This window comes from Hyla sarda, chromosome 10 (genome assembly GCF_029499605.1).
Source record: "Hyla sarda isolate aHylSar1 chromosome 10, aHylSar1.hap1, whole genome shotgun sequence".
Taxonomy (NCBI): Eukaryota; Metazoa; Chordata; class Amphibia; order Anura; family Hylidae; genus Hyla; species Hyla sarda.
In genome coordinates, this window is record NC_079198.1 from 27,977,224 (window position 1) to 27,990,538 (window position 13,315).

Here is a 13,315-nt window from a genome sequence, read left to right on the forward strand (position 1 = left end):
AAATTGGTCTACTTTGTTAGACTGACTATCTCGAGGGCTCTTGGAATAAGTTCCGTTTTTGTTTCTTCTGCTGCCTACACTAATACCGGACCAGACGCTGCCTGGGATCGGGGGAATCAAGCTGCAGGATCCCATTTTATGATATATGTGATATCAGATGTTGTGCTCTGAGCGCAACACCACAGGGTGAGTGTTTATACCAGCATCTCTCTACCTGTGCCTAACGTACTTCACCAGGGGCGCTATTGTGTTCCTTTTTTTTGTGTTTCGATGATAATGATGGTTTGAGACCATTGAAACGTTGCTCTTTGCACATTTGGGATGAATAAATAGTTTTCATTTTTTCACCATACCTTGAGTGCCACAACATTTTCCTTGGAACTACGTATGCAAGATCCTGGACCCGGATCCTAGCTGGAGGCACCTACTCACGCTGTAGGAGTGCTGCTTTCTTCTTTGACATATATATATATATATATATATATATATATATTAATATACACCTAGAAATACATCAAGTACATAAAAACATCTTTTAGAAAAATATTTCTCCAGGCCTGCCGAGTATATTCCCGTACTTCACAGTGTCTTCTTAGTTTATATATTTTAACCTTTTGACCTTAAAGTTAAACAGATTTGTTAGTTACTTCTATTAAAAAATCTTAATCCTTTCAGTACTTATGACTTTCTGAAGTTAAGGTTGTTTTTTTCTGTCTAAGTCCTCTCTGATGACACCTGTCTCGGGCAACGCCCAGTTTAGAAGCAAATCCCCATAGCAAACCTCTTCTAAACTGGGCGTTTCCCGAGACAGGTGTCATCAGAGAGCAATAAGACAGAAAATAACAACCTTAACTTCAGAAGCTCATAAGTACTGAAAGGGTTAAGATTTTTTAATAGAAGTAATTTACAAATCTCACCCTTAAAAAACCCCCAACACAAAGCTAAGCAGGATATCACTGGGATATATACAGTAATCGGTAATGCCATATACAGTCTAGCAGTATTAGTTAGGTCAGCACATAATAACACAATAACTTAAATCAACACAATACCTAATTGTGACATGCTGACGGCTTCCCAGTGATGATCCTGCAACCTCGACACGTGTTTCGGATGATTCCTTTCTCAAGAGGCGCTACATGAGGTAGGAACTACCGGCTATTTATATGGTCGCCCTCAAATGGCGCATGTAGCGGAACCGGACGCCGGCCGACTTCCGGGTGGCGTCACCGACGGATGCGCGTCATAACTTGAAGTACATCTGCCCGTACTGACTGCCCTCCCTTTTTTTTTCCTACCTGTTTTTGTATATATAATAAAGAGGAATTTTTTGACTATATCTTTGATTAAATTATTAGCCGCGTTGGGCTTGTAGGTAATATATAATTTACAAATCTGTTTAACTTTCTGGAGCCAGTTGATATATATAAAAAAGTTTTTGCCTGGAATACCCCTTTAAGATTGAACCGATTATTATTGATATATGTCATGAATGCATCAACGGTCAGATGGTCGGACGACCAAATGATGACCACATCGTCTACATACCTCCCATACCATGCGAGGCATGTGGAAAATGGATTGGTGTCAGAAAAAATAAACTGCTCCTCCCACCAAAAAACAAAAAGGTTAGCCCGAGCTGGTGATGACTTTGCTCCCATTGAAGCACCCGTGCGCTGCAAATAAAAATTGTTACCAATCATAAAATAATTGTGTTTTAACACAAAATCTACCACCTCAATAATGTAATGTCTCAAATCCACAGAATATTTAGAAAATCTCATCAGTATATCCGAGATAGCTGATAATGCCAGGTTTTTCGGAATACTGGAATAGAGCGATTCAATGTCGCAAGTAAGCCACGACAGAGAATCGCTCCATGTGAATTTAGTTCTTCTGACCAGGAGTTTACTGAAAATTCAGATTGTTCAGATACCACGGACACTAGCGGGGACTCAGAACCGCAATATGTGAACACTCACAAGAATCGCAATGCGAGAAGACAGTCAAAAAACGAGGAAGGCGCGGTGGCAGAAAACATAGGAAGAAGAGCTTCGGAGCGTAACAAGGACAAACGGAAAAAGTGATAAAAGAGGATTTTCAAGTCATTAACATTTCTGCACAAATCATTACAGATGAACAGGAAGAGGAGAGTAAAAAAAGGGGGTACTGGACGAGCGCTACTGCTGAAATAAAATGGATGCGGAACGACAAACAAACGGACAACGCGTTTCGGCACCAGCATGTGCCTTTCTCAGGTCCATAAAATGAATAATTACGGTGTCCTGGAGCCTCTGGTGTGCTGTGGTGGCACTGTAATTATTCATTTTATGGACCTGAGGAAGGCACATGCTGGTGCCGAAACGCGTTGTCTGTTTGTTCTAAACCATAATAAACTGTCCTGTGCTTTATTGGCGTTCCGCATCCATTTTATTTCAGCAGTAGCGCTCGTCCAGTACCCCCTTTTTTTACTCTCCTCTTCCTGGTCATAATATATCCGTACACCTTCGCGGTCACGGACAGGGGATCTCGAGCAGCACAACTGCTACCATCAGTCTCCACTTTACACCCGCCTGGTGAGGTGCTGTCCCCGTTGATAACCTCGGCGGGACATCACACCACCCAGGGTGTAGTGGTTCTCGACCAACTCATCACGCCGCCATCATCCACGAGAGAGCGCCCCAACCTTTTTGCCTCTTCTTCACATTACAGATGAAGAAACCTCTGTCCTGTGGAAAGGACTGGGTTTCTCTCCTACACATCATTTTGATGTTTATCGGACAATTTTGGATATAAATAAATTTGTGAGAACTTTAACAGTTAAGAAACATTTTTTTTGTGAAAATGGTGATGAACCATCGGACCCACCTCAACTTTCTATAAACCCTGATTTACCACTAATGCATACGTTAGCAGAACAAATTGCTTTTAGAGATCTCTGTCTCCTTGAAAATAGTGGGATATCAATTTGTGATGAAGTGAATACAGCACATACCTTCTCCACTAAAAACCTAAATTTTTACCTCATACAGACCAGACCAGCAATTTTTGATTGGTTCCAGGACCTTATCATGAAAGATTTGGTTAATCTACAATCAAAAGTAATGTCCAATACAACTCGTCCTAATTTGAAAAAAAGGAGGCTGCTGCCATAAAGAAATTAAAGAAAAACAAAAATTTGACGATCCGATCCGCCGATAAAGGCGGCTCGGTAGTATGTATGGACACGGGACTGTATATCAATCTAAATGAAAATCTACTATGTGATGATAAAACATACCTTAAACTTTGTGGGGATCCCACTGAACCTTTTAAAAAAGAACTGTTGACTCTGTTTGAAGAGGGGAAAGCCAGATCTATTTTGACCCAAAAAAGAAGTGGATTATATTTTCGTGCCTGCTCCAATTATTCCTATCTTCCACTCCCTACCCAAGCTGCATAAGGACCGTTTCCCGCCGCCGATGCGTCCGATCGTGGCGGGGATCGGATCCCTTAACGAGCACCTATGCGAGTGGTTGGACTCAGTACTGCAACCTCTGGTTATGCAATGCCCAAGCTATATCAAGGACACTAAGCACTTGCTAAAAATCATGGATGAATTCACATGGAGCGATTCTCTGTCGTGGCTTACTTGCGACATTGAATCGCTCTATTCCAGTATTCCGCAAAACCTGGCATTATCAGCTATCTCGGATATACTGATGAGATTTTCTAAATATTCTGTGGATTTGAGACATTACATTATTGAGGTGGTAGATTTTGTGTTAAAACACAATTATTTTATGTTTGGTAACAATTTTTATTTGCAGCGCACGGGTGCTTCAATGGGAGCAAAGTCATCACCAGCTCGGGCTAAGCTTTTTGTTTTTAGGTGGGAGGAGCAGTTTTTCTGACACCAATCCATTTTCCACATGCCTCGCATGGTATGGGAGGTATGTATCCGATGTGTTCATCCATAGGCGTGCGCAGCCTATTGCATTAGGGTGTGCACCCTAAAGCACAAACTCACGCCGCGCGCGTGCATATATGTATATATACGCACACATACACACAGTTAGTATAGTTCCCCCACATTAGGTGCAGTATACGTCCCCCCACATAAGGTTGGCAGTACAGTTCCCCCACATTAGGTTGGCAGTACAGTTCCCCCACATTAGGTTGGCAGTACAGTTCCCCCACATTAGGTTGGCAGTACAGTTCCCCCACATTAGGTGCCACCTAATGTGGGGGAACTGTACTGCACCTAATGTGGGGGAACTGTACTGCACCTAATGTGGGGGAACTGTACTGCACCTAATGCGGGGGAACTGTACTGCACCTAATGTGGGGGAACTGTACTGCACCTAATGCGGGGGAACTGTACTGCACCAGTACAGTTCCCCTACATTAAGTGCAGTACAGTTCCCCCACATTAGGTGTAGTACAGTTCCCCACATTATGTGCAGTACAGTTCCCCTACATTAGGTGCAGTACAGTTTCCCCACATTAGGTGCAGTACAGTTCCCCCACATTAGGTGCAGTACAGTTCCCCCACATTAGGTGCAGTACAGTTCCCCCACATTAGGTGCAGTACAGTTCCCCCACATTAGGTGCAGTATAGTTCCCCCACATTAGGTGCAGTATAGTTCCCCCACATTAGGTGCAGTATAGTTCCCCCACATTAGGTGCAGTATAGTTCCCCCACATTAGGTGCAGTATAGTTCCCCCACATTAGGTGCAGTATAGTTCCCCACATTAGGTGCAGTATATCTTTCCACATTAGGTGCAGTACAGTTTCCCCACATTAGGTGCAGTATAGTTCCCCCACATTAGGTGCAGTATACTTTCCCCCACATTAGGTGCAGTATACTTTCCCCCACATTAGGTGCAGTATACTTTCCCCCACATTAGGTGCAGTATACTTTCCCCCACATTAGGTGCAGTATACTTTCCCCCACATTAGTTTCAGTATACTTTCCCCCACATTAGGTGCAGTATACTTTCCCCCACATTAGGTGCAGTATACTTTCCCCCACATTAGGTGCAGTATACTTTCCCCCACATTAGGTGCAGTATACTTTCCCCCACATTAGGTGCAGTATACTTTCCCCCACATTAGGTGCAGTATACTTTCCCCCACATTAGGTGCAGTATACTTTCCCCCACATTAGGTGCAGTATACTTTCCCCCACATTAGGTGCAGTATAGTTTTCCCCACATTAGGTGCAGTATAGTTTTCCCCACATTAGGTGCAGTATAGTTTCCCCCACATTAGGTGCAGTATAGTTTCCCCCACATTAGGTGCAGTATAGTTTCCTCCACATAGTTTCCCCCACACCAGCTCGTGTTGGTCACTTACCATTCCGGCCGGCGCGCGCATCCTCTTCCTTCCTTCCTTCTCCGCTCCTCTGTTGCTATGGGCGCACGCACGGGACGTCAATGACGTCCCTGCGTGCGCTACTTCCCGGCGGCCCCTGTGTTTTGAAAGTTAACACGGGGGCCACTGTAGAAAGGTAACCGGGACATCCTTGTGTCCCGAAAAGATCTTTCGGGACACAGGGATGTCCCGAATGTGACGGGGGGGTCCTCTGCGGGCTGCTCATGATGGCCTCGGATGCCTCCCTGGGCTTGATTAGGGTGTGCCTGGGCACACCCGGCACACCCCGTGCGCACGCCTATGTGTTCATCATTTGGTCGTCTGACCATCTGACCGTTGATGCATTCATGACATATATCAATAATAATCGGTTCAATCTTACGTTTACCCACACATGGTGTAAAAGGGAAACCCCCTTTTTGGATGTCATATTACGTGGCAACCCTGATACAAATAAAATTGAGGTTGATCCTTACAGAAAAAAGATATCAGGCAATACCATCCGAAGGGCGAATTCATGCCATTCCAAACAAACAAACAGTAAGAGCCATACCAGTAGGTGAACTTATACGAATTAAGCGGAACAGTTCTTCCGCCGAGGTGTACCGCAGGGAAGCTGATGCAGCATGCACACGCCTGGCGGCTCGAGGGGACCCTGGATGGCTCTTGAAAAAAGCTCGGTCGAGAGTGGATCCTATGGATCGAAAATCCCTTTTTACAAGTAAGCAACCAACTGAATCACAAGATTGTCCTACATTTGTCACCACGTACAGTCCAGAATTTAATGACATCAGACGCATTGTTATTAAACACTTACCTTTGCTATGAACAGATCCGACGGTAGGGGAGATTATAAAGTTAGGTGTGAGATTTGCAGGGAGGCGGGCACCTACTCTATCCAATCTGCTTGTTCCCAGTATGGTGGACACGGCTAGTGTTACCACCCAGTGGATTAGCACCAAGGGCTTCCACAAGTGCGGTAAATCGCGGTGTGTGGTATGTCCCTTTGCCGAAAAATGCCAGAAAATAGAAGGTACGGTGGATGGCAAATGCCATGTCATTCACAACTTTATAAACTGTGATAGCACTTTTGTTTTATATAAAATCATGCGCACACAATGTCACTTAACATATGTGGGTTCCACCAAAAGGTCCCTTAAAAAACGCATGCAAGAGCACATTAGACATGCTGCTGGCCCTTTAAGCTCGAAAATTTCTAACATATCTAAACATTTTCTAATATGTCATAATTCAGACACCACTTCCCTCAGGTTCTCAGGCATTGAGAAGGTGAAGCTAAATAAAAGGGGAGGTGACCATATTCGATCCCTCCACAATAGGGAAATCACGTGGATTTATCTTTTGAATTGCATTCAACCCCATGGTCTAAATAGCAAAACAGATTTAATATTACATTACTGATATGTCTCCGAATAATTTATCTGTGTTTAGTCCCATGTTTTTGTTTTAATCACGTGCACATGTGATGTGGACCTGTCCCTCCCCTTCCTGTGGGAATGAGGAATATGCCCTGGAGTATATAAGGGTGCCTCATTTGAGGATCTACAAGATATGAGTAAGCATCGATAGATCAGAAACGCGTCAGCCATGCTTGGGACCCCCCTCTGTTTGTGCAATATTTCATATTTTTGATATGTTCACGGTTTGTCTGCCACCGTGAAGGCTTTTAAGGAAGAACCCTGAATAAAGACGGACGTTTTACTTCTACTGGCTTGCTGGCTTTTTTAGTATTTTATTTTAGTTTTATCCACTGTGCCAGGGATGAAAATTATTCCAAAAGAAACTAACTCAACTGTCTATGCTCCCCCGTTGCTCCAATATTGGTGTCCCATTCTCTGTTCGTCGCCTTCTGCTTTTCCTGCAGGTCAGTGAATCACAGTGCGCTCAGTGTCATCATTGTTTCAGCACCAGTTTTACAAATCAGTGTGCCTCCAGTGTTACACCAGTGTTTACAAATAAGTGTGCCTCCAGCTGTTGCAAAACTATAACTTCCAGCATGCCTTGACAGCTAGAGACTGTCCGGGAATGCTGGGAGTTGTAGTTTTGGACCACCTGGAGAGACACTGTTTTGAAAACACTGCCTTAGTCAGTATTTTCCAACCTGGGTACTTCCAGCTGTTGCAAAACTACAACTCCCAGCATTCCCCTGACAGTCTTTAGCTGTAAAGGCATGCTGGGAGTTATAGTTCTGCAACAGCTGGAGACACTCAGGTTTGTAGGTAGGTCCTTAGTCCATTGTTTTCCAACCTGGGTGCCTCCAGCTGTTGAAAAACTCTAACTCCCAGCTTAAGACTGTCCGGGCATGCTGGGAGTTGTAGTTTTGCAACAGCTGGAGGCCCCCAGGTTGGGAAACACTAACTACGGCAGTGTTTTCTAAACATTGTCTCTCCATCTGTTGCAAAACTACAACTCCCAGCATGCTTGGACAGTCTTAAGCTGGAAGTTAGAGTTTTGAAGCAGAAGGTGGCATTTTGGTGGGTAGTTGGGCCCTTAGTCCAGTGTTTCCCAACCTGAGTGCCTCCAGCTGTTGCAAAACTACAACTCCCAGCATGCCCAAACAGCCAAAGCCTGTTTGGAAAACACTGGACTAAGGGCCTACCTACCAAATGTAACGTGGCCACCCACCTACCAACCAAACATATTACCTACCTAGCAAATGCTTTTCCTGCCTACCTAACAAACGTATACCGTATATACTCGAGTATAAGCCGAGTTTTTCAGCACGATTTTTCGTGCTGAAAACACCCCCCTCGGCTTATACTCGAGTGAACTCTCCGCCCTCAGTGGTTTTCAACCTGCGGACCTCCAGAGGTTTCAAAACTACAACTCCCAGCAAGCCCGGGCAGCCATCGGCTGTCCGGGCTTGCTGGGAGTTGTAGTTTTGAAACCTCTGGAGGTCCGCAGGTTGAAGACCACTGCGGCCTTCGACATCATCCAGCCCCTCTCACCCCCTTTAGTTCTGTACTCATCTCCGCTGGCGCTGGTCCGGTGCTGCAGGACTGTCCGGTGGGGAGGTCGTCCGGTGGTATAGTGGTTCCGGGCTGCCATCTTCATCGGGGGGCCTCTTCTCCACGCTTCGGGCCCGGAATAGTCACGTTGCCTTGACGACGACGCAGAGGTACGTTCATTACCAACGTCCCTCTGCGTCATCGTCAAGGCAATGCCTCTATTCCGGGCCCGAAGCGCGGAGAAGAGGCCCCCCGGTGAAGATGGCAGCCCGGAACCACTATCCCACCGGACGACCTCCCCACCGTACAGTCCTGCAGCACCGGACCAGCGCCGAGCGGTGGTGAGTACAGAACTAAAGGGGGTGAGAGGGGGCTGGATGATGTCGAAGGCCGCAGTGGTCTTCAACCTGCGGACCTCCAGAGGTTTCAAAACTACAACTCCCAGCAAGCCCGGACAGCCGATGGCTGCCCGGGCTTGCTGGGAGTTGTAGTTTTGAAACATCTGGAGGTCCGCAGGTTGAAGACCACTGTATCAGACATTGACAAGCGGTGATGATGATGACATGTGGTGATGATGACAAGGGGATGATGAAGGGGGGGTGGGGGATTATGACAAGGGGATGATGAAGGGGGGGTGTGGGATGATGACAGGGGGATGATGAAGGGGGGGGGTGGGATGATGAGAAGAGGATGATGACAAGAGGATGATGACAAGGGGATGATGAAGGTGGGTGGGGATGATGACAAAGGGATGATGAAGGGGTGTGTGGGATGATGACAAGGGGATGATGAAGGGGGGTGGGGATGATGACAAGGGGATGATGAAGGGGGGGTGTGGGATGATGAAGGGGGGATGATGACAGGCGGTGATGATGATGGGGGGATGATGAAGGGGGGATGATGACAGGGTGATGATGATGAGGGTGTTAATGACGGGGGTCTGGATGATGACAGGGGGGATGATGTATTTCCCACCCTAAGCTTATACTCGAGTCAATAACTTTTCCTGGGATTTTGGGGTCAAATTAGGGGCCTCAGCTTATATTCGGGTCGGCTCATACTCGAGTATATACGGTAACCTACCTACCTAGCGGCAAACCTTTTACTTGCCTTCCTACCAACTGAACTTACTACCTGCCTAAATAACTTGCAAACTTACTACTTGCCTACCTACTTAGAGAATGTTCTACTTACCTAATTTACTACTTGCAAACGTACTACCTGCTTACCTAGCAAACATATTACCTGGGTGGGGGGGGGGGGGGGCCCAGGCATATTCTTTGCACAGGGGCCCTCTGTTGTCTGTGTCCGCCCTGTGTGCCCTCATTATATAAACCCACTTCCCCTTCCTAGCATTGCTGGATCTTGTTGCCTCAGTGCCAGTGAAAGCGTTTCCTGTGTATGTTCCAAGCCAGTGTTCCAGACCCTCTGCCATTGCCCCTGACTACGATCCTTGCTGCCTGCCCTGTCCTTCTGCTACGTCCGACCTTGCTCTTGCCTAATCCCTTGTACCGCGCCTGTCTCAGCCGTCAGTTGGGGTTGAGTCGCTATCGGGTGGAACGACCTGGGGGTTACCTGCCGCTGCAAGTCCATCCCGCTTTGCGGCGGGCTCTGGTGAAAACCAGTAACCCCTTAGACTCCGTTCCCCTGATACGGCCCACGTCATCACCCCACTGACACAGAGGATCCACCACCAGTGTCCTCACTACATACCCATCCGGATCCTGACAGTAGATCCGGCCATGGATCCCGCTGACGTCCCGCTGCCAGTTGTCGCTGACCTTACCACGGTGGTCGCCCAGCAATCTCAACAGATAGCGCAACAAGGACAACAGCTGACCCAACTGACCGTCATGCTGCAACAACTTCTGCCACAGCTTCAGCAACCATCTCCTCCGCCAGCTCCTGCACCTCCTCCGCAGCGAGTGGCCGCTCCCAGCCTCCGCCTGTCCCTGCCGGACAAATTTGATGGGGACTCTAAACTATGCCGTGGTTTCCTGTCTCAATGTTCCCTACACTTGGGCATGATGTCGGACCAATTCCCCACTGAACGGTCTAAGGTGGCTTTCGTGGTCAGTCTCCTGTCTGGAAAGGCCTTGTCATAGGCCACACCGCTCTGGGACCGTAATGATCCTGTCACTGCCTCTGTCCAGTCCTTCTTCGCTGAAGTTCGTAGTGTCTTCGAGGAGCCAGCCCGCGCCTCCTCTGCCGAGACTGCTTTGCTGAACCTAGTCCAAGGAAGTTCGTCCGTAGGTGAATACACCATCCAGTTTCGCTCCTGGGGACAAAGTGTGGCTCTCTGCCAAGTATATTCTCTTCCGCGTTCCCAGCTACAAGCTGGGACCACGTTACCTTGGACCATTTAAAATCAAGAGTCAAATCAATCCTGTCTCCTACAAACTTCTTCTTCCCCCTTCTCTCCCTATTCCTAACTCCTTTCATGTTTCACTTCTCAAACCTCTCGTTCTTAACCGTTTCTCCCCCAAGGTTGTCGCTCCAGTTCCTGTCTCTGGCTCCTCTGATGTCTTCGCTGTAAAGGAAATCCTCGCTTCTAAAGTGGTCAGAGGTAAAAAAAAAATCTCCTCGTAGATTGGGAGAATTGTGGCCCCGAAGAGAGGTCTTGGGAACCCAAGAATATTATCCTCGACAAGGAGCTCATTCACAGGTTCCTGGGCTCCAAAAGGAGGGGGAGACCCAAGGGGGGGGGGGTACTGTTACGCCGAGCGCTCCGGGTCCCTGCTCCTCCCCGGAGCGCTCACGGCGTTCACGTCCATGCAGCGCCCCAGTCAGACCCGCTGACCGAGCGCTGCATTAGTCTCACCGGCGGGGATGCGACCCACGTAGCGGGACGCGCCCGCTCGCGGCTCGCATCCCAATCCCCTCACCTGTCCCATCCTCCGTCGGCTCAGTCCCGGCGTGCGCGGCCCCGTTCCCTAGGGCGCGCGCGCGCCGGCTCTCTGAGATTTAAAGGGCCAGTGCGCCATTGATTGGCGCCTGGCCCAATCAGTACTCACACCTGTGCCCTCATTATATAAACCCACTTCCCCTTCCTAGAATTGCCGGATCTTGTTGCCTCAGTGCCAGTGAAAGCGTTTCTTGTGTATGTTCCAAGCCAGTGTTCCAGACCCTCTGCCGTTGCCCCTGACTACGATCCTTACTGCCTGCCCTGACCTTCTGCTACGACCGACCTTGCTCTTGTCTAATCCCTTGTACCGCGTCTGTCTCAGCCGTCAGTTGGGGTTGAGTCGCTATCGGGTGGAACGACCTCGGGGTTACCTGCCGCTGCAAGTCCATCCCGCTTTGCGGCGGGCTCTGGTGAAAACCAGTAACCCCTTAGACTCCGTTCCCCTGATATGGCCCACGTCATCACCCCACTGACACAGAGGATCCACCATCAGTATCCTCACTGTATACCCATCCGGATCCTGACACATATTGCATAAAGACTGCACTGGACTTTATTCGCTTTTTACTGATATTATATATGGTTGCTATTTTAGCAGCTTTATTGTTTCTTGTACGGTACAATATATACTCTGAGCACTCATTAGCACAGATTAAGAGAGAGATACCATTAAAAGTTATATTTTAAGCACCCTCTTTTCACTAGAACTGGTCAACTGGTGTTCATTATGTTTATTCTTTATGCAAGGAGGCTATACGTATACCAGGTTGTGTACAGGATCGAACTACCTTGCATGGTTGTACGCTCTGGGCTAGGTTTTAATTTGTTTTCTTGTTTGTTTTTTTATGGTGTTTGCAAGGACGCCCAAAAAACGCCACAACAGTCGCATAGGTTGCTAGACAACAGTAACGAAAGCGAGATGTGGAGTAACACGTCACTCGCCCCCGTGATCCTGCTTGTCATACCCGCCCCTATTAGATCAGCTGACGTGCTGGCCAGGTGAGATACCGGACCTATGTCATATGACAGTACTGATTGCAGGTAAGAGACTGAAGGGTACCTTTCATCAAAAAAAAACTTTTGAAATATTATAGATTAATGTATGCAGAATAACTTTCCAATAGCATGTTATTAAAAAATATGCTTCTTTCTATTTAATTTTCCACTTTGAAAAAATGACCACTAGGGGTCTCCCTACCAGTCCTGGCCACAAGCCTTTTTTTTTTTAAGATTTTCATTGCCAGGGAGCAGTGCTGAGCTTTTCTGTGTCCCGGCTGCAGTCTGAAATTTAGGACTCCAGCATGAGTCTGAAATCTATAAAAAAGGGCTTGCGGCCAGGACTGGTAGGGAGACTTCTAGTGGTCATTTTTTCCAAAATGGAAATTTAAATAGAAAGAAGCATCTTTTTTTTAATAACATGCTATTGCAAAGTTATTCTGCATACATTAATCTATAATGCAAGAGAAGGGGGAGTCGGCACGGGCAGGTGTGGACCTCACCAATATATAGACAGAAAAAGAGGAGGTTTATTATAACTTGCATACAGCTCACAGGACAGGCATGGTGGTGACGCGTTTTGGCCGGTGGCACCCGGCCTTACTCATTAATCTATAATATATCAAAAGCTTTTTTGATGAAAGGTACCCTTTAAGTGGGTTGGGTTTACGATATATAAGAGTAGCGCATACAGCACTAGGAGACATGGCCGCCAACAGTGTCATGTCTAATACACGCTACAGCAGGAGCTTTCTACGGTGAACAAATGCTGTTGTAACCAAGATTCCTGATGAACCTGACAGCGAGAAACGCGTTGAATCTGAATATAGGAGGAGATAAGTAGCCACCTGGTGGCATCTCGGATATACGAATGAAGCATGTTCAGGACCACAGGTTTTTCATTAGTACTACCGCACCTTGTAATGCACATGGCACTGGTGGAATAGGATGAATACAACCAGCACTTCTCTGGGGAATGGTGCAATATTTACCCTGTGTGCAATAATACCACATGTGCAATATAGACTACGTACTGTGCAATAACTGATGTGTGCAATTAAGACTTTGAACTGCAATAAGACAAATGCT

The 13,315-nt window shown here is 47.1% G+C and overlaps 1 long non-coding RNA gene across 1 annotated transcript in view; it reads left to right on the forward strand.

The window, feature by feature from the left end:
• The window catches only part of LOC130294666 (uncharacterized), a 43,515-nt gene that overhangs the window by 6,176 nt on the left and 24,024 nt on the right, over positions 1 to 13,315 (forward strand). The window lies entirely within an intron of this gene.